The following is a 27,622-nucleotide window of genomic DNA, read 5'->3' on the forward strand; positions in this document are numbered from 1 at the left end:
TGCAGTAGAGTTTGATAAATAAGAGCATAACCTTCATCAGTGTGTTAGGGTTCTTCAGAGAAACAGACCCGATAAGATACACACAGATTTTTTTTTTTTATAGGAAGTGGCTCACATGGTTATGAGGCCAACAAGTCTGACCATCTGCTGGAAAGCCAGGAAAGCCAGTCGTGTAATTCAGTCCTAATATGAGGGCCTAAGAATCAAGGAAGCCAGTGATATAACTCCTAGTCTGAGATCTGAAGGGCCGCTGGTGTACATTCTGGAGTCCAAAGGCCTGAGAATCAGAAACTCCAATGTAGGAGGCCAGGAGAAGAGGAACATCCCAGCTCAAGAAGAGAAAGTAAGAATCTATCCTTCCTTTACCCTTCTTGTTCTTTTCAGGCCCTCGGTGAATTGGATGATGCTCACCCACATTGGTGAGGGCAGATCTTTACCCAGTCTACTGAGTGAATTGCTGTTCTCTTCTGAAAACACTCTTAGACACCCAGAAATAATGTCCATCAGCTATCTGGGCATCCCTTAGTCCAGTCAGGTTGACACTGAAAATTAACCATCACAATCACATAAACCTAGAGTCAAATGGCGATTTTGCCCCTTACTTGCTTGTGTGAATTCAGCCAATTTAGTTAAATTCATTATGTTTCCACCTCCTGAGCTCTAAAATGCATTATAATAAACTTAATTGATATTATATGTATCTGTTATGCTTCTCAGTCTTTTCTGTCCTTTGGAACATGGAGAATGGGATTCGTATATAAATGATACTGGTGCATACATGGTATACAAATAGATATTTATTTATACCAAACACATGATAGAAAAGATGCTGTTGCTTAAGGCCAAAGGCAACTTGTCTGGTCATTCCCTGGGGCCAGAGAAGATCACTCTCCAGGCACATTGGTACTCATTCTAGGCCACGAATGTGCCCCATGCACAGAATGAATTCCATGAAGCTTAGTTTCTACTACTACTGTTTTATTGTTTGTTCAATTCACATTAAATGAATGTATTGATTTAAGTCACTCAAAGACTGAGGTTGGTACTATTATTCACTTTTTACAGATGAATAAACCAAAAGGTCAGGAGGGTTAACCATTACTCAAGTCCCAAATGTGGGAGAGGCATTCCCAGGAGCTGGATCCAGGAACCATGACTTCTGGCCCAGTTCCTTATGATTATGCTCTAGCTGCCACACTTATTTACAAAGAAGGAATCCAGTGATTTTTGCCTAAGAAATCAACTTTCAGTTTTACCACCTGTCTCCTTTAAATAAGAAAGTGCCTACCCTGATGCTCTTATAGGACATTTGAATTTACTTTTGTTTTAACAAAATTTTTAGAAGATCCCTAAAGTGTACAATGAGGGCAACCCCTACATTTGGCCTGAAAATTTATGGGAAGGTGGCTTTTTCTCTTTCAGGTAGGTTTTAAAGGGATCAGTTTCGCTGAGGATGGTCTGGCATTTTAGAAAATTTTAAACCTACTCAAAGGAAACAGTGCGTGGTCTTGACTTAGCCCTGGTCAATACACTTGAATTACTTAACACCTTCACTTGCCAATCCACAGAAATCAATACAGCAGGGTATTTCAATTTCTCTCAAGTCTACATGACATATGCATTATTGGGGATTTTTTAAAAAGTTGCCCTCAAAGGAAGGAAATAACCCATAAGAAAGTTAACACCATTATCCTAGTTAAAAGAAGGGGCAGATTTATTAGATGGCTATTTTTAACAAAACCCCAGTGGTTTCAATAACCTATAAGCTCAGCAACCGGGAAGTGATCTCACCGGTTGCCTGAGTGAGAATGAATTATGTTTGTTATCCCAAGAGGACTTGTATATTTTCCAGTGCAAGGAGACATTCTTTCTTTCTTTTTTCCTAAGAAAGAAATGGGGGGAAAAAGTATTTTAATATCATTCCACTGGGTTAACTTGATTGGAGCCAAGATTAAACCTGTCTTTAAGTCCGTTAGAATAATTGTGAGCTGACTCCCTTTCTTCCCTTTACCTTACTACAGCCCCCAAACCTCAAGGGTAACAGGAAATATGGACTAAAACAAAGTTTATCTTCAAAGCTTTTAGCATCATATCTGCACCATGGGAAAGGAAGCATTTGATAAAGGAATTAGAACAGAAATCGTAATGAATTGGGTGGGAGAAGGGAAGTTTTAATTCTGCCTGCTTACCTCTGAACTTTGCAAACTTGGTTTCATTTGTGGAATTACCTTGTAGGTGTGAGATTAGAACTTAGCATTACTTTACCCATAAAAACATGCAGGAGGTTATTAAACAGAATTTGGATTGCTTGTAAGATGTCACTCAGTAAAAACTGATTTAGATCTTGTTCCTGTGTTTTTAAATTTCTAGACCTAGAATTTTATTGCCATAGATATTGACACAGTAACATCTGATTCATGAAATGCAGGGTTTCAACACCTCCATAAATGAGTCAACCACGTTGAAATACATACCAATGACATTTACCACAGAATTCAGTATATGGGAGAGGAGTAATTTCACTCCTATAGAAGAAATCTTCCAATACCCTGCTGACATTAAGAAAGAAATGGGGTCACCTGGGTGGCTCAGTCGGTTAAGTGGCTGCTTTCAGCTCAGGTCATGATCCCAGGGTTCTGGGATCGAGCCCCACATCGGGCACCTTGCTCAGCGGGGAGCCTGCTTCTCCCCTGCCTGCCACTCCCTCTGCTTGTGCTTGCTTTCTGTCTGTCTGTCTGTCTCTCTCTCTCTCCCCCCACCTCTGTGTCAAAAAAAAAAAAAAAGAAAAAAGAAAAAAAGAAAGAAATGAAATAGGGGTCTTTTCAGGGTAGCTGTATGTGTATCCAAAACAAGTCCATTTACAAGCTTTAAAACTACTTCTCTTTTCACAAGTTATGGATTTGTTTTTTTGGATTTCTGTACAAGGGGTGCTCCTGTTTCTTATTTAAAGTGGGAGCTAGCTTATTTAGTTTCCCCAGTGTTGCTGCTGCAGAACAGAGTAAAATATATCTCAGGTGACCTGCTGAGTGTCTACACAGATATATTCATCTCACAGTTTGAACTGAACAAACCTCTGAAGCTGGAGCCTGTTAAGGAGAGGAGAGAAACAGGGTCCTGCCTGAGAACTTTCAGGATCTCATGCAAGAACACAGAACTCAATGGCACAGGTGGTAGAAAGAGGCTCAGAATCCTGTTCTGCCAATGGCCAGATGTGACTGGTGAGAAAGCAAGTCTTGCAAAATTTCCATTTCCTTATCCATAAAATGGATTAATAGTATCTCATAGTACCTTTGGGAGCATTAGCTGGACTTACAAAGCCCTTAGTATAGCACCTGCCAGAGTGGCTGTGGTAGGCAGATTCACGTCCTCCCAAAGATATCCACATCCTAACCCCTGGCACCTGTTACTATGTTTCCATGCATGGCCAAGGAGAATTTAAGTTGCAGAGGGAATTAAGGCTCCGAATTAAATGAATATAAGAGAGGGGCATTATCATGGATCATTCAGATGAGCCTAATGGAATCACAAGATCCTTAAATGTAGAAGAAGGAAGAAGAGTCAATGTCAGAAGGATATAGTAGGAGAAAGCCTTAATTGGCCATTATGGACTCTGAAGTCTGAAGGTGAGACTGTGAGCCAAGGAATGTAGACACCTTAGAAACTGGAAAAGGTAAAGAAATAGTTCTCCCCTCGGGCCTCCAGAAGGAACTCAGTGCTGCTTGATGCAGGGTTTTTGCATCAGTAAGACTGATTTCAAGACTTCTGATCTAGAGGACTATAACATGTCAAGTTTGATTTGCTTTTAACCATCAAGTTTATGGTAATCTGTTATAGCAGCTACCGAAAACTAAGATCGTGGCTAACCAGGAAAAGGGACTCCCTCCTTCCCACCCCCAGGAAAAGGGACTTCTACTTGTGAAGTAAGTTCTATGTAAGAATCATCTGTGGTATCTAATGTGACTCCTTGTGACTGGATTCTCCTTGGAAGGTTGGATAGGCTATAAGAGAAAATCAAATTCAAAATTAAGAGTTCAAGAAATTAAGTAGCTGGGAAAGGAGTATGCCACGCCAGATCACACCAGTGGTCTCCAAACTCCTAGGCATTTGATGTAAGTTCTACTTCCTAAGACACTAAATTAATCAGCCAAATCTCCCATTTGTTAACCACTTCTTTGTGCCCCATCGTTTACAGCCCTTTTTGATTTTTATAACAACCTTAGCAGTTGGACATTATAACTTATTTCACAGATTAAATCTGAGGTTCAGAGAAGTAACTTGTCACAACCAATACAGAAAAGAAGGGACAAACCCTAGGTTCAAGCTGGTCTTTCAGCCAAAATCTCATGTTATTCTGATATTACAATTATAGGACTCTCGTGGTTATAGGATTCATCCATGTCAATCAACATGTATTGATAACATGGTTACTATATGCCAGGCACCATGTTAGATGACGTAGTTGTAATGATAAGCTAGAGGGGTATGTGTCCTGTATTCACAATTAATTAAATAAGCAGTAGTATTAAGTCTGAGGAATGCAATGTTGGGTTGGAATTAACAAAGCTCTGGGACCATAATAGAACAATCCAGCTCACGAGAGGGTAACAGAAGATGTTCTGAGGTCAAATCCAGAACATAGAAAATGGGTAGGAGATAGTCAAGAGCACAGTTTGATAAGTGGTTGAGAGTATATGGAATGTAGGCAGGACAAGAAATAGGACTGAAGTCGTGAAAGGTGGGAATCAGAATGTAGACCTGTGCTCCCCATCTCAGCCTAAGGGCAATGGAAATGTAAATATGGAATGACACTCAGACTTGCATTCTTGGTAGATTTTTCTGACTGCAGGGAGGATGACTGGCAAAGGGTGATGCAGGTAGTTACATAGCTGTCACAGGGGAAGTACCCCATGGGAATGACAACGGGGGTAGAAAGAAAGGGTCACATTTGAGAGAAGCTTGGAAAGCAGAATTAACAGAACGCCATGGGGGGCAGGGATAAAACCTGTTAAAAGAAAAGGATTTGCAAAGAACTGTGCTTGAGGTTTCTGGTGAAGTAAGTTTATATCCAACAGTGAAAAAGAACAGTTTTGGAGGGGAATAACAAGGATTTCTTTGGGAGCAAGGGGTGGTTAAGGAGAACCCTCCACTTGTAGTCAGCCAAAGACACAGGATTGGCTCTCAGAAGAATAGGAGTTTGATAGGAAGAACTGGTTCTTCTATAGAGATAGTAATTAAATCCATGGAGTGGATGATACAATCAAAGAATTAAAAGCCAGGAACAAATTAGTCCAAGGACAGAGCCCTGAGGACCAACAACATTAAGAAAGGAGCAGAGGAAAAGGAACTTGTGGGGGAAAGGGGGAATGAAGGAGGAAGAGACAGAAGGAAATAAAGCGGCCAGAGGAAGAATGTGTGTCAAGAACTGGGGAGTTACTGTTGGGTAGAGCTTGAATTCAAGGAGAATGGGTGAGTGTTCGCCATGATTATTTATGTCTGGAGTGTTCACACTTCCTGCCCCCTTGGCTTGGAATGTTCTTTCGGTATCCGCGCATCTTCCTCCTCTCAACCTTCCTCAAAACTCCTAGTCATCCTCACAGGCGTACCTGAAAATTTACTTCCTCTGACGTATGTCAGGACTTCCTGCTACGTGTTTGGTAGCACCCTGTTCGTTTTTCTTCCAAGAACCATCAGAGTTGTGGTAGGTTAGAAGTAACTAAATAAATAAATGTGTGGCTAATGCCCTCCCTGTCATGCCTGGAAAGAGCAGAAACTAATAAATGGGGCTTTTATGTGAATAGCCAGTAGTTGCTCCATATATGTGTGTTATTTTGAGTCAGTGTAGACATTAGCTGCGTATGCTCCCATGTTGTATTGCCTGGGTTCTAATCTCGGCTGAGCCGATTCCTAGCTATAGGATTTTAGGTGATCATTTAACCATGTCATTCTGCAGACTGAACATAATCTCTTAGATTCTGAGTTGTGAATTTTCCCCCATAGTATTTGGATTCTTTACAATTTCACCCTGAAGTGTTGCTGAGTTAAGTGAATCCCATGAAGAGACACCAGCGATGCTGATCTTTGCCCTCATCTTCCCTCACAGAGTTAAGGTGAAGTCTACATGAGATAATCACTTACAAACACTTTCATGCTCATTAAAAACAACACAAACTCAACTATTGCTGAGTGATCCATCACTACTTGCACCCAAAACCACCTCTCCTCTCCCTCTGTGTTTACTGTGGATTTAGCTTGAATGACAGCTTCACACTCTTATTTAAACAGCCATTCTCAGGCTTGCAGCAGAACCAGGTGGAATCAGTAACTGTTTAATTATAAAATTATAATTATAAAATATATAATAAGGCTCGGCCTTATTAATATATTTCAATATATTGAAATAAGTTTCAATAATATTCACCATGATAAAATAGTGGAGAGAGTGAAGCCCCCCTGGGTAGATGTCGGGGTCATAAGTTCCAGCCCCACATTGCGCATAGTGCTTAAAAAAAAAAAAAAAGAAATAAAAGGAAAAAAATAAACGTTTAAGGCAGAATCAACAATTACCTAATTTTGCTGGCCTTGAGTGCCATGCTGTGTCTGAAGAACAGTAGATGGAGGTCTCGACTTTAGGAATCCGGTCTGTTTTGGACAACAGTTCCATTATTTGCTATGATCTAAAGTCTCCCAGAATGCTCTGCTTGTTCATGACACACAACAACGTACTGCAGGCATAAATACACCATGATCCCAGCTCAGGATAAACATGCAAATCAAGTCATTCATCTAAAAGAGGGCCGCTTACTCTCTAGGCAATTAATTATATGAAATTGTGAACTCCCTTTGTGCAACAGCATGAATAGGTGAAATATGGACTGCAGGAAGAAATAAAATCTGTGACAATGGACTGTGATGCCAACTCATGTCTAAAGGGCAGGCACTAATCAATGCATCTGTCTGCCTCATGTGTCCACACGCAGACATGAGGGTTTCTCTGCCATCCTCCCTGCCCAGGGAAAAGAGAAATAGTAAACAAACAGTGTGCTACAACGTCAAGCACTCTACAGAAAAGTTTGCCCACCCTGCGTAAAGTGCTTGATTATGAATATTTTAGGCCGTGTGTATTCTCAGCGATAATGACTCACCTCTGCCATTGTAGTGCGAAAGCAGCTCCAGAGAACATCTAGACAAATGACTGGAGCTTTTTTCCAACAAAACTTTATTTGCAGTAACAGGTGGCAGGCCAGACTTGGCCCATGCACCGTGGTTTGCCGGTCCCAGATCTGTAGTCTCATGGTATGCTTGTGAACGTTAGCGTTTCACAGAGAATATAATCCTTGTGACTGTGGCATCCATGGGCATAGAATGCTTTTGGATAGAACATTTTCAAGTGGACCTGAGTGTTTTCAAACAAGCCAGAAGCATGCCCAAATTTCAGCAAAATAATATTTCTTAGCCAACTTCTCTTACTCAGAAGTGGCATTTCCTCATCTACCCTTGTGTCCTGATTTTAAGATTTGCCACAGAGTGGTATATTGAATTTGATTAACTTGTTTAAAAAGATTATATTTTTTTAAAAAAATGTTCACTGTTCAATTGCATAGGTGATTCACTATAGATGATTAACCAAATAAAAATCTCTATACCTATTTGCTTTCTCTTTTATAGTTTGCCTTCTAAATAATAAGCAGCTTGTCCGTTAGTTTTGAAGATTTAAATCTAAAGTGTCATTTAAAGTCTCTAACAAGGATGGTATCATCTCCGTTCTCTGAGTCCGGCAAACATTGTTGTCATGTTAGCCACCTGGGATGGACAAAAGATTCACCTCCTGCTGTCTTCCTCCATTAGAAAGCTCCTTCTTGTAAAGTTATTTAATTATTATTACTGAAAGGAAATTACTTTATGATTTAGTGTTTCTAACCTGAAGCACTAGAAATTCTGTGGACACGAACTAGCTCGTTCAACTTGTTACAGGAAGTACTGTGGTATTTCAATAGGGACATAGATGAAAAATAGACTTACCTTTCTGCTTTCTTGTTCTTTAATCTCGTCACTTTTGCTGCTCTATGCTTTGAGAGAACAACTGGAAACATAAAAAGATAACCACATGAAGGGATAAGAAAAATTAAACAGAAAAACCAAAAAAAAAAAAAAAGCACTGAAAGGAGTTGTGTCTACCTAGTGCCCACAATTCTTAGAACATATCAATAGGATCATTTTCATCATGATTCCTAACATGACTGAAACCTTCAATTGTCTATTGCAAGAGGTTTTCTCTCTCCAGAAATTGGAGAAAGACTAATAGGGAGGCTAATTCTTTTCTTTGTACACAGGTCAGGCATGACTGGGCACAGAAGCAAGCTAGCTCTTTTTCATTATTAGTTCAGGGAATCTGGTGCATCATCGTATTCTGCTTGAGCTGTAACCTGATACAGGTGAGTGACGATGCGGGTTCTCGGATGCTTCCTTGTCTCAGAGCAGCGATAGTTTCCGACGGTCTCCTCACTCCGATTATAACTCTGGTGCCCTTTAAACTCCAAGCGGGCAGAAGTACAAAGTGTCCCCACTGTGCTCTAAACTCCTAGGCGTATGTAATAAAATAATTGCTTTACCACCTCCTAGAAGAGCCATGGCTTTTTGACCTGTAGCAGAAACCCAACTCAGGGCTGATCCTGTTGGAAGAAGCCCCTTTACAGAACTTAGAATCACACAAAACGATCCCCATTTTTCAGGAAAACAAAAATCTGAAAGTTGTCAATTACTTGAAGTCTCCTTAGGGACAGGAAAGAAAGTGAAATATCTCAAAGTAGATGTCTTCCCCTCCTTCTTTTTCTCTGTAAACTCTTTCTCAGTTAATGGTGAGAACATGAACTTCTTTGAAGAGAGAGATCTTGGTTTGCTCCAGGGACCTCCCCTCCTCTTGGCATGTGCTCCTTGAAAGGCAGGTCACATTTCTCCCTAAATATTTTTGCTGCTATTGCAACTGAACTCATACCATCTTTGTGTTGTGGGTGATCAGGGATCTCTGAGACTGGTGTGTTCCTTTTTCGGTCTTTACATCAAACAGTGGCCAACAAAATTAATGGAATCGGTTAAAATTTTAGACAGCCACCAGTTGCCACGTGATGGTTAAGTAAAGGCATTGGTGGTCATAGGAGGCCATACAAGCAGGAAATTGTAGATGAACGGGAGGAACTGCTGGCAAGACTTGATCTTGTAATTTTTTTTTTTTAAATCAAAGTTTTCTGTTCATCTAATGTCATGTATGGTATTAAGCAATTTCAGCCAACACGTAGATTTAATTTCATTAAATCCTGTCATACCTTGATCATTTGACCCCCCAAAACTCTACACGGTTGTCATGAGATTCTAATGGTCTTCCTCCAAGAGATAGTTGCATCCAGCTGGGGAAACCCACATTGATAGTGGGTGTTTTTGCTCCTGATTGGGCAATTTGGGTAACGGTAAGAAAAGAGGAAGTCTCAATGGCAAATTCTAAGTAGAGAAAGAGGTAGATCATGCTCTGAATTTCCCAGCAGACTGGATTGTGTCTCATTCTAACATCAATGACCAGGACTAGATGCAAAATGAAATATATAAAACTGCAAAGATATATGTCCTATTCTCATCCTTTAGCTGAGCACAAGAATGACCATTATTAAAAACAGCTTATGCGTTTATTTCCCTTTTTAGACTAAGGCGATCTATGCCCCTAGTGGGATCTCCTTTATAATAAGACACTTGGGCACTGCATATGCATGGCCTATACCTTCCTCCAGTCTTGCTTCTGACTGCAGACAGACATTATCTCCCAGCAGGGGGAAGATTTGGCTTATGTCAGATTCTTTATTATTGCGTCTCTGGCATAGGCACAGATATATTTTTAAAATCAAAATAATTGTCGATGATACAACAGGAGTCTGGTTGTTCTTTGGAATAATGAGATCCACGATTGAACCACAAGCAGTAAGTGAGCAGGAATAGCTGTTGACAGAGCTTCCCGATCAGACTCTGATGTGCTGAATCTACACATCTGAGAGGTAGCCCTGTGCTCTTACTAGGTGTGAGGACAGGCTTAAATGAATCAATATTTTTCTTGGACCAGAGCACCTCTAATATGATCCCACCCTCCGCCAGATATCCAAAGACTTAGCTAAGTTCTTCTTTCTTTCCTGCGATTATTAATTATAATATTCAGATTTTGTGTGCCCACTCAATTCGTGTTAGCTGATGCGTACGGCAATGGCTTACCTGCTTCATACTAACAGGTAAGAAATAGCATTTGATTGTAACAGGCCCCATAGATTTTAATGTAAAAAGAATGTATTTTCCCTAGTGGATCAAACACTGAATTTGAAGAATAAAGTCTTCTCAGATTTAAAGCTACTAGGGAAAAATTTCACTGTAAAAATCAGTTAAAATCAGATTGTGTTTATACTATACTTACACCATAGTTGTATTAAAAATCATCAGTCACCATTAAAATGGGAGTACGTATTTAACATTGACCCTTAGTACTATTTCCTCCTTCTGCCTCAGGTAGATCTTTCTGACCCAGACATACACAAACACACATTGTTTTTCTGTTCTTTCTGCTTTTACATGGATTTAAACCTACTGATTATTCACATTAACCAGGTTCTGTGCAGGGAGGAGATGCTATAGAATAATTAGATAATGGGTTAATTAACCTGACCCCCCCCCAACCTCTAGCACCTAATGATTGATCCATTTCAGTGAAATGCAGCGAAGGACATAGTATTACAAAGAATATCAGTAATTCTTTGTTATGGCACATATTCTAAAAATCTAAATTTAGATATTACATGTTTGCAGTTTTGGGGGGGTGATTGCAGTGGTTTCTGAAATGCAGGTTTATGGCCATTCTTTCGCCCCCCCCTCAAATTTATTAACTGCCTTGCTATGATTCCTTGCTTACAAATCCCTTCTGGCTTTTAATTACTTTCAGTATAAAGCACCAAATCCTGAAATATGGAATCTAAGGAATCTTGCACACTGATTGAGCTATATATCTTCAGGCTCATGTCTTGCCACAGAACCTACTCATCCTACTATCTTGTGTCTCTTATGGCCCAGTAATGCCAAATAATTTGCAACAACGCAAGCATGATATTTATGAACCCATGCAATATATGTTGTGTACTTCCTGTGTACCTTGCACTGTGACAAATGTGGGCTTAAGGAAAGAAAATGAGAAGGGATACATGGTTCTTTTGAAGACTGGCATGCTGTCCCCATGTTGATAAGGGGACATTTTGACATGGCACAAACATAAGTTCTTGGATTCTTAATTTTCCGGATTTTTATATAGAGTTTGTATAGAAGAGATTTTCTCACCATAGCTCTGAGCTTTCCATCATTGATCTCACCACCATCCAAGACTGAGGGGAAAAGTGATAGAAAGGGTAGGAGAGGCTCATAGATGGTACACAAGTGAGATAGGGCCTTAGGCCCCATTTGGATTCATCGGACTCATGTTTCTCATTGCTCCTTTTGGAAAAGAACATCAGAGAATTTGAAAGGCTGACTGTTCATCCTCCATGATTTGCACATATCTGGGATCATCTGCATCTCAAGTTCCTTAGGTTTTTCCTTAAAGTTGCAGACTGTAGAGTGAAGGTATTTGGTCTACAATAGGATTTATTACTGTTGGGTCTACACAGCATAATATTACTAAGTCCTCTCAGATTTCAGTGTTACACATACATTATATTTAATATCATTAAAGTCTTATGTGATACACTTTGGGAAAAGAATGGAAATATTAGATGCTAACTCAGTTTGAATAGGACTTTTGAAAAAATACATTTATTGCTTTTAATTTACAAAATATATTTTAGTAAAATCCAGCATAGAACAAAATGAATGGAAAATTATCTGAAACTCAAATAGAATGGGTAGTGAACAAAATAATTTTTGTGCAGTTTACTTTATAATGGAGGGAGTTTTGCACATTAAAGTGGACATTATAATGAATCCTGCTTTAATTGAGTACAGAGAGTCAGGTAGAACCATCATCGTGTTTTCACATCTAAGTCTTCTGTTGGAGGGGGTTTGCCAAAGAGCTCTGAGAACCACATAACTGTCTTTGTGGGGAGAAGAGGGGAGATTGGTGCAGAAATGAGAGACTCTGCAATTGCAACTTGTACACTATTTAGAAATTTACCAGCAGTTTGGGAAGAAGGAAGGGCATTCTACACAAAGGTAACCTGCCTGCACAAAGACTCTGATATATGAAAGAGTTGCGTTATAATGGGAAAAGAGTGGTTTACTGTAAATTGAACACTGAGCCCCATCAATGTCCAGATGAGATTTTTGGCAGACCCAATTTCTAAGTGTTCTGGGCTTCAGTGGAATCAAATGAAAAGTAGGACTGTAAATCTTGGAGGAGTCAACTATGTCATCAAAAACTGTTGCCAATGAAAATCTCACTTTAGTAGGTTGAAAAATAGCCCCTACAAAGATGTCCACATCGTAATCCCAAGAATCTGTTAATACGTTTCCTGATAGGTAAAAAAGACTTTGCAGGGGTGAATTAATTCTGGATACTGAGCTCTTGAGATTATCCTGGAATAACTGGATAGGCTCAATGTAATCGTAAGAGTCCCTATAAGGAGGCGACAAGAGGGTCAAAAGCAGAGAGGAGATATGAAGATGGAAGCACAAGTTGGTCAGAAGTACTTTGAAGAGACAAGAAGGGGCCCAAATCAGGGCTTGTAGGTGGCCACTGGAAGACAAGGAAACAAGAGAAGACAAGGAAACAGATTCTCCCCTAGAGTGTCCCAGAAGAAATGCAATTCTGTCATGTTTGATTTTAGCCCAAAAGATCCATTTCAGACTACTCACTTCCAGAACTCCAAGATAAATGTATTGTTTTAAGCCACTTCTTTTGTGGTATTTTGTGATAACAGCAATAGGAAACTAATATACTCATTGTCCTGGATCTATACCTCCTAATTACCCCCTCTGTTTTTTGTTTTATTGTTTTTGCCATTGATGTTTTTCTTAGGGTAATTAATTTAAGAGACTAGGAAGTACATGAGTGTAAATGTTTGTTGAGAGATTTTCCCTTGGGTTTCACTTTGGGGGTATGAGGTACATCTATTAGAAAAATATCCCCAAGAGGTTACAGTGATCAATAATATAAGATCTTTGCAAAGAGTAAAGGGCTATTTGGGCTAGAAAGCCGCTAATTTTAACTAGTAAAATTAGGACGGGTAACACAGCTGTGAAGAAAACCATTGCTACAGGATAGGTAGACACTGTCACCACAAAGAACAATTAAGCCATACACAGACTAGTAGTTAATTCCTAACCCCTCAGGTTGAAGTCCCTTGGGAGAAGCATAAGGGGGAAAGAGAGAATGTATGCGCGGTCTCTCTTGAGATTAATGCCTCCTACATTTTAACAACCAGCAAAGAATTGATATATTTTTCAAGAGGACAGGGAGTCAATACTCTTAGAGAAAATAATTTGCTCAGGTGTATTAAATGCGTTCAACTTAAATGAAGAGAAAAATAAAACTAGTTATCATGTTCACAAGAACACTGCATTAAAAATTACTAGTATATCGCTACCAAAGTACCAGACGGTTATAGAGTTATAGCTTAACCAAACGTTAAACTTCTTTACTCAATCCAGAGTACTCCATGAGCTGCTTTAGTGAGCTCTTTCAAGTACCCTTGCCAGTGGTAAAGTTTGTTCAGCTGAAATAAGTCAGTTTGGGGAGGTAACCAAGAGCTCTAGAATGATTGGATGTTTGAGAGTAGAACAATCCAGCATTCTTCCAGCTGGTCAGTGTGCCTGAATTCTGCCTTCCAGATCATAGGCACAGCCCTGAGCAGTCCATAAAAGGCTGACACCCTCTGGATTTTGTAGCGTCCTGGAACTTTCTGCTCTGCCTTCAAAATTCACTCTTCTAAACCCACCCTTTCACCCTCAGGTTGCAATTCAATTTGTTTTAGCCAAATGTGCACTTCAGATGCCTTTCTGGCATTTCACTCATTCCTCCTCCCTAGAGGATTTAGACTGACCCTGCCTTTCAGTTCACCCACACACTTGGGCTATAAATTAACTTGCCCTTTGCTCCATATTTCTTAGCCATGATCAGCCAACCAAATGTACTCCCATCCTAGCTCTAGGAACATGAGGCTGAGCCAAACCCTCAGCCCATCATTGCTAGAGGAAGAGATCAGACTTGAGTTACATGCCTCCCTTTAGTCAAAATTTGATGGTATCTACTGGTGATGTAGGAGAAAGATGATTTCTGTCAAAATTCAGTATAATTAGAGAAGGATTCTTGGACTTTAGGTACTTGGAAAGAAGAGAAATCTGGGTAGGGGAGGATTCAAGGAGGCTAACCTGGGTCTAAAGCAGGACCCCATAAAAATTGCCAGAATCTCTAATGTAAGGGGTGTCTAAAGGAGGAAGTTGAAGATCTTTGGCCTGCTACAGGTTAGTCTATGAAGTCATATCTGGTTAGGGGGATATTGAAAACAGGAGTGCAGTCTGAAGATTAGAGCCAAAGTCAGAGAGGGAGAGCACCTCACAGCTTAATCATCAGGTGTCATTAGTAAGGTCCAAAATAGCCCCAGCGGGTGCCTGGCAGGGACACAAAGGCAGAAATCTAGCGAGATCACCAATTCACTGTGTCAGACGAGGGCTTGGCTGTGATGCAGTGGGCATGAAGAGGCTCACAGCCCATGTTGGGATATCCTAAGATCAGCTATATAGTAATAGGACTCTAAATCCCTCTAGTCAGTAAGATGAAGCTGTTGACTTACTCCTTCTGTGATGAGCCACAGATCGGCAATTACAAGAACCATAACCTGCAGGTGGAGCATCAGTCATTTCAGTTCATTCGATACACATTCAACATTTTTAACTACAATCTGGCAGAACACACAGATAAAGGACCTGTGATCTGAGCTGAATGACTAAAGGCTAGTCATGGAGGACACTTTGGCCCCTTTGAAAAAATTAGTCTTATACTTTCTCATATATGGCAGATCTCTAGTTTTGGACACTTTGTAACCAGAATTGGGTTGGTCCAAGAGTAGGGTTGCATCTCTGAGTTGGGTGTAATGCCCAATAAAGGTTGCATATTTCATGGACCTTCCAACAGAACCTAAAAAGAAACCCTAGAATATCCTTCCCCTAAGGTGAAGCTGAAGGCCCAGGGGAAGAGAGGCTCTGCTCCTAGGGGAAGATGCTCTAAAGTCAATAATAAATGCACTATAATGAATAAGCTAGGACACTGACCTGACAGAGTTTTGCTTGCAATAGGTGGAGTCTGGATTTATCTTTCTCCGGAGGTGCTTTGTTTTAGGATATTAGAATAGAGATGAAGAAGGAGTAGGAGAGGTAGAAAGAAAAGGAGAGGAGGATCCAGGTTTATAGGTTTGTGTTGTTGAAGGTCGGGAGCATAGAGAGTTGAATGGTGGCCATGTTAAAATGGTAGGCTTAGGAATCTACATGGAGGAGAGACCTATGTTACCTACTGGGATCAAAGCTGAGTACCAGGTTGCTCAGGATATAGTATTGAACTGCCTGAATCACAGCCTCTTGGGGCGTAAAGTCCCAGACACCATCAGTTTATTAAGCACTCCAAGGCCCTTTCCTGTACAATGAAGTTTCAGGACCACTGGAGTACTGAAAAGGTGTGGCCAAATGAACAGAGTGTATGGGGCTGGCAGGTAGAGAGCAGGGAATTGGGGAGGAGAGATTTTTGAAACTGGCACATGCTCTATGCTGAAAAACACTGTTTAGTAAATAAATGAAGGGGATCCAATTATTTAGGATTTTTTCTTAACTTATAATTCTATGGGTGACATCATCTATGGCCTGGGTAGAATGGGGTCTTATGAAGCATAGTGAATTGAAAAGTCAGAAGTCCTAGATTTGGGGCACCTGGGTGGCTCAGTCTTTAAATGCCTGCCTTTGGCTCAGGTCATGATCCCAGGGTCCTGGGATCGAGCCCCTGCTCCACGGGAAGCCTGTTTCACCCTCTCCCACTCCCCCAGCTTGTGTTCCCTCTCTCGCTGTCTCCCTGTCAAAAAATAAATAAAATCTTAAAAAGAAAAAAGAAGTCCTAGATTCAAGAATGGTTTGACATTTATTGGCTGTGTGGTCTTGGCAAGTCACCTGGCACAGATCCAAGATGATAAGAATCAAGTGAACTCCTATACACAACGGTTTTGTGGGCCACCGACAGTATACACATAAAACAATGATTATTTTTCCTGTACTACCCTATTTCTAATAATACATTATTTTACAGAAATACCTTTCGCTGAAGTCCACTTAACTGAAGAGAAATTTCCTATGATAGAAAGCACCGCAAATTCCACATACAAGTATGTGGAATCTCCTTATCTATGTGTTTTCTACAGAATTAAGGCCTCGGCTAGACCAGAGGATGATTGGAGAAATTTCAGGGCATTACATGTTACCTATTTTAATGTCTGATGTAGGACATTCCTCTTTGCAGCAGCTCAGATAGGCAACCCTTGTGACTCCTGAAGCACTATCAAAGAGTTGATGAGCTGGGAGCCCGAGAATCCCTCTAAATAATTGAGTGCCTGTGGTATAGCTCCGGAGGGCATGACTGTGTTCTCCAGAAGGGCACTGATTTGCCAAGTCTTATTACACCCCCAAGAGTTATTCAATTCACTTAACAAGATTCCCTTTATGGAAAGGCAAAAAACATTCTAGTCATTTCTCAGGAGATACTTGTTCAAATACCATTCCTGGCAGCTGTTGCAATTTGGGATCGGATGTGTGAACTCAGGTTTTTGGAAGTCACTTAGCGCCGTAACTAATATTGGTAGTCATGGACATTTTGAGGAAGACCTCCAACGCGAGGTGATACACCCTCCCCACCACTGCTCTCTGATAGAGTGGGGTTTACCCACTTGGAACTTTGCCAAATGCTTTTCAGTTTACTTGAGGAAAAGACAAAAGGGAGAAAAAGCCGGTAAGTCTCCAGCACAGAGAACAGAATTCAGACGCTTCTATAAGAGATAGCACATTTTTTGGATAAATCATAACAACACTAACATTAATAACATTCAGGTTTTATGTGCTTACATTGCAGAAACTGTGCTGCATGATTTGTAGGATTTCATTTACGTGTTACAGTAATCTTCCAAAATAAAAAAATGAAGTAGAAACTGGTACGGAAAAGTATGGAAACTTGCTCAAGATCCAACAGCAGTTGAGACAGTTGAGTCCAGACGAAGCACTTTGCTACTGCATACACTGCTCACTGCTAACTGCTTGGAATTACGTAGAATTTCTCCAAAAGCTGAATGTTACTTCTCTCTGTTGGTACAATTTGGCAATGGGGCATCTGGTTCTCAAGGAGATGATTAGTGTGGTTAATACAAAAATTAAATTGTGGGCTTTCAAGGCAAAGTAATGATCTACGGTATGAAATAGTATTTTCTGGAAGGGTGTGTGAGCTGAAGCTCTAATTTTCCTGGCCTGATGAGAGACATAAAGAGCAAAGAAATAATTTAAGTTATAGGAGTAAAATGCTGTTAACCACCAAGAAAATGCTGTTGAAATTATGTTTACCCGAAGAAAACATGTCAAATATAAGATGAATTGATGGACTTGTGTAATCTTATTTGATTACAGTGGTACAATTAAACCATTACAGTGGTACAATTAAACCATCTAAAAAGAGTCTAGAATGGGGGGAGGTGCATCTTGGGTCTTAATTAACGCATAGACATAATCAGAGTTATAAAGTTGAAAAGAACTCCACCTTTAGACCACTGGTATTTGGGGAGGTCCTTCTTCTAGTCTTTAGAGGAGAAGTCCATTTTATCCAGTCATGGCCTTAGAGTAGCAACTGCATTATTGAGGGCTTTCTTCATTATAGGCATTGTGCTAAATACTTTACATGCATTACCTTATTTTGACCTCACACAAACCTGCTGGGCCCATTTCACAGATTAGAAAATGGAACGGAGGTGTTCAGTGATTTGTCCAACTCCACATTCCTAATAAATGGCAGGACCAGGTTGGAATTCCAGGCTGCCTGATAGCTATGCGTTTGCATTTCATGAGTTTGCCACAATGCCTCCACTCACACTGTAAGGTAGAGATGTTGATTGGGAGTCTAAAGATCTAGGCTTTGGTCTCAAAGCCACCCACCCCTGGTCATCTGCCACCCACCATTCAGGAAATGCCAAACAAGTTACTCACCTCCCACATTGAGTTGCAAATAACAACTGGCCTACTTGTCTCCCAGTGTGCTTTCCTATGAAAACTTTCCCTACATGAAGGGTCTGATTAATAAGGACATGAAAAAAATATTTTCAACTTAAACTAAATGGAATTTTTTTGGTCTTCCTCAGACACGATCAGCTTTGAATTGCATTTTATGGAAAAGGGTAAGACTCTGATAAAGTTGCGTGAGGAAGAATATTTCAAGGAAGATGACTTATGTGAGCAAAAATACAGAATTTGGTAGCCCCTCCCCAAATACATTGAACAAAGGTAGAGTTCAAGGTGGTGTATATTTGATAGCGGGCAGGCAAGGTCTGGATTTATCCTGAAAACACTGAAGATACTGTCACATGGGGGTTGTGTCCCATGCAATTGTTGCCTATTTTTTGGTAGTAACACCAAGGATAAAAGGGCTGGGAAAGAGGAAAGCCAAGGGGACCAATCATCATACTGCTGCAGCTCTGGTTGAGCTCTGAAAATCATAGGCTAGAGACATGGCGAGGCAAGAGACAAGGCAGACGGAAGAGAAAATATGGGGCCCATGCAGATTCCAGAGGCTAGACAGCTGTCCTTAGTGAGAGAAAGGAAGGGATTAAAAATGTGAGGATTTTGAGCCTGGGTGCCTGGGAGAAAGAGGCCAAATGGGGGGAAGTCCAGCCTAGAAATCTCCATGGGGAAGAAAGAGGTTGGGAATCTACGGCGGGGATCTATTGAAGAGACCGTAAATGGGCAGTTGAATATAGAGAACAGAAGCGGTGGAGAGAGTTCAGGTCCCAGAGAAAACAAATGTGAAGCCCTCTAGTATTGGTATGCTGGACAGAGGAGCGGTGAACGCAGCTGAGCTTCCAAGCCAGCAAAGGAATAACGGGACAAGGTGTGCAGCCTGGTGTATTGCTGTATTTGGGGGATTGGAGAAGGAACAATTCGACAGGAAGTTAAAAACCAAAAAGATGGATCCTCATTAAAAAGATTCATTAGTCTGAAACTGTATGATGAGATACATGTATGCAGGTACAGAAGTATACAGGTATGTAACGTGTGTGTACATGTCTAACCAAGGTCCAGAGTGAAGGATTCCAAGAAAAGCATGACAAAATATCAACTAGACTCTTGTACTTTATGGCCTTTGTTACTACCCTTTTGTTTTTCTTAAAGTCTGAACAGGGGCTACTTTCTATAGGTGGAGAGATTGCTAGAAATGTTTTCCATACCCAAATGCACTTGTTTTTCCTGATGAATAATTTTCCTTTATACCTGTCTTGGCATCATTCGTTATACAATTTCCCTCATCATCAACTCATTTTGCTTCCAGAAACATATTCTCCAGTGCCTGGCTACGTCATAAATACTCTCTATGGATGCTGCTCAACTCTTAGTTCTGTACAGAATTGCTGAGCTGTAATGTGCCACCCACTCTAATATTTCTAATGCCTCCTGGAATCGTCCCAGCATTAACCATTTATAAAATTCCAACTGCTACTCAATATGTAAAAATGCGATTGCATTTCACTGCTTGCCAAAACAACAGGCCTTTCTGAGATCATTTTTCTTTTTTTGGTTTCCGGGAGAATACAATATTGAAATCTGTGACCAGTTGCCAAGTGCAGGCTAGTGGTAGTTGTTTTTTCCTAAATGATTTTATTATATTGAGGCTTTGCTTCAGGACAGAATGTTCTACAGACACTAATAGGTTAATAAATACATTCGTATGTGGTGACCCCTTACCCCAGTCCACCTCCCAGTGTTTATGTAAGTGTTACCAATACTTACTGAGGGAATTTTAAATTTCATTGTAAAGGCAAATAGTGGATCTAGTTTGCATTTGGAGGATGGGAAATGATACATTAGTAGTAGGACAAAGCCCCCTTTTAAAAACTTAAACTAGAATCAAAGGTAGGTAATACCATGAGGAGACATGGTTTGCTAGTGTTCTTGGAGTGATAAATGTTACTGTAGTGATGCAGGCCATTTGTATATGATGTAGTAGGTGGGATGCAGCAGTTACAGATATGATCAGCTTTGAGCTCAATAATTCCACTTTTACTTGGGGAGTCTAACATTCATTTGCGGCACAAGGAAGGGTCTCAGAGCAATGTTTGTATGAGGTCTGCAACAGAAGAAGGGTTTCTTTAAAGTCAAAGTTGTCAGTCAGATCCCATAGAGTCATTATAAACATCAAGCAAAGAAGCAAAGCCCAATAAGGTTGTGCTGGGGTGAGGGGAAGCAGCAATTGATTAGGATTATATTCTAGAGCAGAAGTCCAGAGATGTAACCTTGTCATTTCATTTTTTCAATGATTCCTATTATTGGTCAAGTGATACACACATATTCTAGTTTTATGATGTCAACTATGACACTAGTTACTAGGAATACAAAGACTCTGACATGTTTCATGTAGGTGAGAAAGGATAAAAGAAGGCTTCCTTATAGAAGAATTTGAGTGGGGTTTTGACAATGAGAAGGTTTTCCAGTGAGAAAGGAAAGAAAATTCCAGATTAAAAAAAAAAAAAACTTGTGCAAAGGTTAGAAATTGCTTTTTTAAGATTTGCTTTATATATTTAGAATCACAGAATAAATGTAGGAAGAATTATGAGGGAATATCACAAGAAAAAGCTAAGAAGGGAAGTTCTAATATTTTAATAGACTACACAGGATAAAAAAAAGTAATCACCCTACTCATAAAATTATGTAAACATGAAGGACATTTAAACACCATTTCCTGGAGAACAAATGTCTGTCATACAAAGGGCACTTTATCTCCTTTGCCATTGCTGGAATGCATGATTTGAATAAATGCTGCTAGGACAAACTTTTCTTCTAAGCCGATAAACTTAACCTTGAAGTTCAGCTTCAAGATCATGACACCTGTTACTTAAATCATTCTAAGCCTGGTCAGTCAAGTTCATGGCATTTGACTAAGGAAGAGTCTGTATCAGAGGGAATCTCTTAGATCAATCCTCCAATTAAAAATAAATCCTTTATAAATTTGACTATTTCAGATAGAAGAGGAGTATGAAGACACTCTTGAACGGATGACTCAGCAATCTGCCAAGTGTCTTCTTGATCATCTAGCTCACCTGGAGAAACCTAGGGCAGCTCAGGTTAGGGCTACAAAAGAACACTAAAACATACCCTCCTTTTCCCTCCCTACCTTCCAGAATCTTGACAGGGAGGCAAGACACAGACACAATTGAAAAAAAATAAAAAAACAAAACGCATATAGTTCAGACATGGGTATGAGTAATTACCATCCTAAACGGACTTTAGTAAATGACTTGGGGAGGCATAATAAGGACTCCTCAAAAATGTCCACGTCCCAACATGGCAAAAAGGGGCTTTGCAAATGTGATCTAGGTGACCAATCTTGAGAGTAGGAGATTATTCTGGATTACCTTGGTGAGCCCAATCTAAATTACAAATTCTTAAGTTTGGAAGCAGCAGCCAGAAAGTTGAATCTGAACAGGGCAGCGGGAGGAAGACTGGAGGTGTTCTGGAAGACTGCTGGTGTTCGGATCTGTAGAGGCCATGTGTAAGGGCCTGAGAGAGCCCTCTAGGGACCCTGGGCCACCTCCAGCCACTGTCAGGAAGGAAATAGACCTCAGTCCTACAACTGCATGCAGTTGAATCCACCCACACCTGAGTGAGCAATAAAAGGGATTCCTATGTAAAGGAATAAAAAGCCTTTCTGACACCTCGGTCTGAGCCACATGAGACCCATATCAGACTCTTGGCCGACAAAGCTGTAAAATAATATAGGTATGTTGTTGGAAGCTACAAAGCTCGTGGCCATTTGTCACAGCAGCCTAGAATACGGATGCACCCTCGAGACGAGTGGCAAAAATAATTTAATTCTTTTATTGGCATTTGGGAAAGGAGAGAGGAGGACAGAATTTTTTGGAAGAGCTTCAGGGACATGAAATTTGAGCTGGTTTTGTAGGCTGGTGGAACTTGAACAGGGTTGAAGGCGGCATCACATTCCCCTCCAGGGGAAGTTCGGAGAGCAGTCAGAGTCAAGGCCTCTGACTAACACAGAAGGCTTCCGTTGGGAAGGAGGTGGAAGTCTAGATTAGGAATGTATTCTTGAGGACTTTGCATGCGAGAAGAGAAATCTGAGCTTTCCGAGGAAGTTCTCATTTCAGCCCACCCTTACAGAGCAGCTATGCGAGTCCCTCCATTACCCTTGCCCTCCTGCACCTCTTCAGCAAACATTGAGGGATTCAAACACAAAAATAAAAATTCACACTTATGGGGCACCTGGGTGGCACAGTGGGTTAAACACCTGATTCTTGATTTTGGCTCAGGTCAGGATCTCAAGGTTATGACACTGAGCTCCTCGTGGGGCTCCTCCCTCAGTGCGGAGTCAGCTTGAGATTCTCTCCCCGCTGCCAGTGCTCTCTAAAATAAATAAATCTTAAAAAAAAAAAAATCACACTTATTGATTACCAAATACCATACACTGTACTAAGAGCCTTATTCATGTAATTTACTTTAATCCTTATCCTTACAACAAACCTGTTTTAAAAAGTCAATGGAGGCTTCAAGAGATTTAATGAACCTGCCCCAGGACACAGTGCTAACTAGGGGCAAATCCAACATTCGAATCCAGGCTGTAAAACCCTAGAGCTCAGAGCCTTAGCCATTTTATGTTCTGCTGTCCCTGACCATCAGAAATGCAGTTTGTTTTAACTGCCTGCAGAATATTTTATTCATGTGTATTTTATTATGCATCTATAGGCACAACGGATTCTGCATGCTAGCTGATGTGTCGTAGACCATTTTAAAAGTGAGACTGTTGAATCATGGACCACCACATCAAAAACTAATGATGTAATATATGGTGATTAACATAACAAAATAAAATTTAAAAAAAGAAACCATTTATAAAAGAAAAAATGAGTACTTATCATAATGAGCAGAGTCATGTACAGAACTGTTTAATCACTATATTGTACACCTAAAAGTAACATAACTATATGTTAAATCTACTGGAATTAAAATTAAAAAAAAAAAAAGAAACTGAAAAACGGATCTAGTTATTCGGTCAGGTGAGAGGTCTACAATGACTGCAGCCTAATTCATCATTGTTTACATATTATAGCCAAAAACTCCAGCTGGCTACAAAAAAAGGATTCAATGATCAAATACAAACCTCAACTAAGTTGCATCTGAGTCTAAAAGAATGCCTGGCATTTATGCAACTATCAAAGAGTGCCATGCCCACAATTTTGTCTGTAGTGATGAGCAGCTGGGACCCCAGCAATTGAAGAGCTTACTAGAACTGCTTTTGTGTGATTCTGTTGAAATGCCTTCCTCTGCTCCCGTAATTCTCCAAATATTGTCAGGACCAGAGGGAAACTGGACATGTGAAAAGGACCTGATTAACATGGTGCACAGTTTAAGGAATGAACGGGTGAACGAGTGAGTGAATAGTGATGCCCAGATCTGAAATAGAGCATCTCGATGGTGACGAATGCTCTTGAAGACTTTCTGTCCTGCTACTACACACAGCCTGTGGGTGGTGTCTTGTTGAAATCCAACATATAAAGTTGACCTTTCGAACTTTTAACTTCTCTTGAGTAAGACTTAAGCATGGATTCCTCATAGAATGCATCAATGCATCTAAATAAAACCCATCTATTTTTATTTAAAGGCTGAAATTATGACACATGTGAGAAGAATTAAATGTAATTAGCTGATCATTGGATTTGAAGTAATTTTTAATGGTAATAATTTGCAGAAAATAGGAAGTTTTGTTTTGCTAATAATGTTATATTGATGGTGCATAAGTTATCACAAGTAATTGCTTATCCACTTAAAAGCCAACATTCTTCCAGGAGAATAAGTTTGTTATTCTTGTTTATTTGAATTGAATTTAAAAATGGCTTTTGGTTGGGTAATAGAAGTACACATAAGAAATTTCAATAGATGGGCACCTGAGTGGCTCAGTCATTAAGCGTCTGCCTTCGGCTCAGGTCATGGTCCCAGGGTCCTGGGATGGAGCCCCGCATCGGGCTCCCTGCTCGGCGGGAAGCCTGCTTCTCCCTCTTCCACTCCCCCTGCTTGTCTTCCCTCTCTCACTCTGTGTCTCTATCAAATAAATAAAATCTTTAAAAAATTTCAACAGATCAACCTTCTTACCCTTGACCGCGTCACTTCATTTTTTTTTTCTTCCTTTGGAGGCAATCATGGTTTCTTTTGTATCCTTTAATACAGCTATATATCTACAAATCTACCCATAGATAAACCTAACCGTATACAGAGTTTATTTAAAAACTCATCACTGGAAGATGGCTAAAAATCTAGTTTTCCACAGGTAAATAGAAGGAAAACATTTAAAAACAATTTCTTAAGTAGATTAAAAAATGTGGCTATGAATAAAAACAAATGCAACTAATAGAATATATATTATTTAGTCTTGTTGACTGAGAAGGAGAGCAGGATGGGAGTTAAAGCACAGGCTCAGGGAACAGATCTCAACCTAGTTTGTCCTGACTATGCCTTGGTTGGCTCACCTGCAAAATGGGGATACAGAGAGTGTAAACTTTAGGATTCCTGAGATAATCAAGCTAACCTGTTTAGTCCAGTGCTTGGCATGCATTAGGAACTCAAACTTTAGAAGTAGGAAAGAAAAATTGGGAAGAAGGAAGAGAGCAAGAGAGAGAGAGAGAGAGAGAAAGTGTTTTAAGCCTAAAGTGCTTTGGGAAAAAAAATCTGTCTTTATAATTATCTTGGGCATTGCTTTCAGAAAAGGGTATTTTTAAGCTTAGGAAATATAGCATTGGAAAGCTCATTTACAAATTTGGAACTTGAGATTTAACACTTGATTTAAATACATTTCTCATTTTTTCCCCAGCAGTATATTAAAGTAATGGATGAAACCATGACAGTTTTCAAATGACAAAAGACTTAGAATATAAGTGATTGGTCAATATACAATTGCTTTCCTATGGTTTCAGCTTTTGCCCTCATAGATGGCTCCAAGCTATCAGGATGATTTACTCTTTGAGGATTCCATTATTCTTTTGCTTCCATACTTCGTTGACATTTGTTACCTGTCTTTGTTCTCTCACACTTGACAATAAGACATCTTCTTGTAAAAGCCCACCCTTCTCCTTCTACTCCACCACTCACCAACATAAGAAATTTTAAAAGTCCCAGAAAAAAAAATATTTTTCACCTGGAACAAGTGGACATCTAAGTATACATCTCTGCCATGTTTGGGGTCTTCACTACCATGAGCAATGCCTTAGCTCCTTTGGTATTACCAAATGTGCCACGGGAAGGAAGAGGCTGGGAAGTGCTGATGGAGAGGTGGGAGAAACTTAACCTTCTGGCAAACAGCAGATAGATGTGAAAATAGAACCAAGCAGATATATCCAGTTCCCCATCACCTCTCCTCAAAGGACCTCACTAAAGTCAATATCACCTTGGCTCCCATGACAACCCCTTGACAAAGATAAATAGGTATCAAATATGCTTTTGCTCCTAAGACCTCTGGGCATTGGTACAAAATACAAATGCAAAACTCAGGCTGATTAATCTGCTGATGTACCACTTAACAAAAAAGCCACAGAATGCAGATTTGCCAGGCCAAGCTGCAGGCCTTGCCTCTCTGCAAGGCTGTCAGCACCCTCTGAGAAAGAAGGTTGATAAAATTAAGCAGGCAGTTTCCGTTGGCATTTTCACACTGTATGAAACATGTTCTGTTTAGAATGCAAACAGGACTGCAGAATTGTAGGATCTTTGGGGGGATGTATGCCAATGAAGAGATTTCTAATCACAGGATTATGGTCTCAAAGTTTAAAACTTGGTTGACCCCACAGCCAGTAAATCAAGGCCCTTCCTGAAGAGAAGATTAGACAAATAGCTAGCAACTTTGGGCCATGAAGTCAGTCCATCTACAAAAATAATCAGTGCCTGTCCTTGCAACCTCAAACTCTATAAGCTCCTGGACCTGGCTCAACACAGAATGGATTGCTTCTGTTTGACAGGGGTGTTATCTGCTCTCGAAGAGGAAAAAAGAGACTGAAGCAGGTGTTACTTTTAGGGTCCCTTTTGCCTTTACCAAGTTTAATGGTACCAACGTGGAAAAGAAGATTCAACCTAAGACAAAAATCTCAGTGCATGTGAGTTACATGCAGTGTACTACCATAGTTAAGAGTTAAGCTCTAAAATCTGATGGTCTGTATTGGTTGGTCTCATTTTCCTCTGCTTTAAAATGGGGATGACTATAGTAAATGCTCCAATGAGCATATTTAAAAGTAAAAGAAAATCCTAGCCATAAAGGAAAGCTCAAGGCGGAAAACTGGATACATACTCTATCATCCATACATATTAACGACTCTTTCCAGCTGTCTTGATTTCATAGTGACTGATGTATTCTACATTCTTACAGAAAGTTTACTGTATGCATTCTGTATTCTATATGGTAAAATTCCTCTTCTGGAAGGCAGAAAGTCTATGGAAGGAAAAGAATTGATTACCTCTGCGAAAGAAGTAGGAGGACTTTGAGATCTTAAAGTCCAGTGTTCTAGGTTTTTTCCAAGTCTCTGAACGTCCGCATTTTCCCTCCAGCAGGAAATAAGCCCAAGCAGAAAAGAACTGGAAATATGTTCATATTCATGTTACATAGAACTAAGAGTAGAAAGAGCTTAAAAACCACTGACAACTCAAGATTCTTGGAGAGGAGATTCCTCTAGCCAATTGAGTTAAATCAAATATTTCCAGCTCCTCTTTTGCTGTTTTAGGTACTAATCCCAAGTCTCAAAATAATATTCTGACTCTCTCCCAGCATGGTCCTCTGATAGCAAAAGATCACATAAAGGGAATAGATACAGAGCTGGAGTCCTTGGGAGTGAGCCTAGCTGTGTAGTCTATTGACATGTGACACTACGCCCTCCCATCCTCAGCCTGTCACTGAGCTTGGGGCTTCAGCTCACATGTAGCTATTCACATCCAGGTACCTGGCTATGTAAGTGGAAAACATTTTTTTTTTTTTTTGCTTTATTGTCCACCCCCCCACGAAACGATTTTATATTCACAAATGTCATATTAAGTAGCTAATAAAGGACTGAAGAAACAACCTATAAATGTATGAACTATAATCCCAGGCCACTTGGGTATTTTCTTAGAGAATTAGGAAGCATCAGGCTTTATCCCTCCTCTCCCTTTATCCACATAATTTATTCAGAAAAGCACAATGTGATAGTTCTTGGTCTTACACAAATCCCTCCTCATTTTGTATTAAAAAAAATGTAAGATGCACAAATTGTGGTTGTTGGGAGAAGTTTACCGTGGATATGTTTTAACCTGATCTTGCCTTTCAATGGCATGACTTTTTGGGTCTCTCTTCATAGGTTCGTGAGAA

The 27,622-nt window shown here is 40.1% G+C and overlaps 1 protein-coding gene across 1 annotated transcript in view; it reads right to left on the minus strand.

Annotated features, from left to right (window-relative positions):
* The window catches only part of KCNJ2 (potassium inwardly rectifying channel subfamily J member 2), a 345,114-nt gene that overhangs the window by 182,850 nt on the left and 134,642 nt on the right, over positions 1 to 27,622 (minus strand). The window contains exon 7 of the mRNA XM_025889973.2: positions 8,020 to 8,080. The gene's annotated coding sequence lies outside the window, so the exon portion shown is untranslated. The remainder of the gene's footprint in view (positions 1 to 8,019; positions 8,081 to 27,622) is intronic.

Source organism: Callorhinus ursinus, unplaced genomic scaffold (genome assembly GCF_003265705.2).
Source record: "Callorhinus ursinus isolate GAN/ISIS: 27379988/994484 unplaced genomic scaffold, GSC_fseal_2.0 scaffold50, whole genome shotgun sequence".
NCBI classification, from domain to species: Eukaryota; Metazoa; Chordata; class Mammalia; order Carnivora; family Otariidae; genus Callorhinus; species Callorhinus ursinus.